Source organism: Schistocerca nitens, chromosome 3 (assembly GCF_023898315.1).
Source record: "Schistocerca nitens isolate TAMUIC-IGC-003100 chromosome 3, iqSchNite1.1, whole genome shotgun sequence".
Classification (NCBI taxonomy): Eukaryota; Metazoa; Arthropoda; class Insecta; order Orthoptera; family Acrididae; genus Schistocerca; species Schistocerca nitens.
Window position 1 is genome coordinate 950,245,647 of NC_064616.1, and position 1,277 is coordinate 950,246,923.

The following is a 1,277-nucleotide window of genomic DNA, read 5'->3' on the forward strand; positions in this document are numbered from 1 at the left end:
GCCACGACCATTATCTGGGAAAACTACCCACGCCTCATTGCTGCTCTCCTATGTATGTGTGCGGGCGACAGTGAAAGCCGCAGGGAGCGACTGCGCGAATTTCATAAAATAACACGGGCAGTCTAGGCTTTGGCCCTAAAAAATCCGCTGTTCGAGTTTGTGTAATCGTTTCCCACATTAAATAATTACTTCTACAGACACATAATAATACGCATTAGATCCCAGTCTATTAAACACAGCTCAGTCATGCGCAGTAATAGTTTTACGAAACGGGCTCTCTTGTAGACAGAGCGTAAAATGCGTTTCTGCAGCTTTATTAACATTCGTTTTAGCGTTGACCAGTTTCACTTTATAGCAATAGTGCATTTGATTAATTAAAAAAATATGATGCATGGTGATAAACTCTTAAAAATTAAAGCCATAGATGGTAACGGGCGCTGTCTGACCAACAGATAACAATATTGGATGGGGCTGAGGAAGAGAGAATGAGAGGCCTCTTCACTTCAGCAGAGGCAGACCTAACCTTCCACACAGTGGCGATGTGATATGGACAGCAGTCGAGCTGAGAGCATGTCCTGACTCCTTTATCTCAAATGCGCATTGAGTATCCTCCAATACAGTCAATGATAATGTGTGTCAAAACCAGTATATTTGCCACAACTGATACTAGTGGAAAGATCAATCGAACCAACGGTATAAAAAATGAGAGAAACGCCGATCAATATTATTACTCCATTCAAACAGGCCTTGGAAGACCCAACGGTAGCGACCGGCCGCCGTGTCATCCTCAGCCCAGAGGCGTGACTGGGTGCGGATATGGAGGGGCATGTGGTTAGCACACCACTCTCCCGGCCGTTTTGTCAATTTAAGAGATCGAAGCCGCTACTTCTCAATCAAGTAGCTCCTCAGTTTCCCTCACAAGGGCTGAGTGCACCCTTCTTGCCAACAGCTCTCGGCAGACCGGATGGTCACCCATCCAAGTGCTATCCCAGCCCGACAGCGCTTAACTTCGGTGATCTGACGGGAACCGGTGTTACCACTGCGGCAAGGCCGTTGATCGATCAATATTATTAGGTAGTAACGTGATTCATGTAGATGAAATGTATCCTACCCATTCAGTCCTCAGAGACCCTTTATTCCCTATCAGCAATCTTCTCGCCACTTCATCTGTAGTAGCATCGATATGTGATCCATGCGTATCGTTTTTTGTTGGTGGAATCATATCACTTTATACTGCATTTAAATATTTTCCAACTCGAACTTGTATGTACTGAGAG

The 1,277-nt window shown here is 45.1% G+C and overlaps 1 pseudogene; it reads right to left on the bottom strand.

Annotated features, from left to right (window-relative positions):
* Positions 1-940: 940 nt before the first annotated feature.
* On the bottom strand, positions 941-1,058 carry LOC126250037 (5S ribosomal RNA; annotated as a pseudogene).
* Positions 1,059-1,277: the final 219 nt, after the last annotated feature.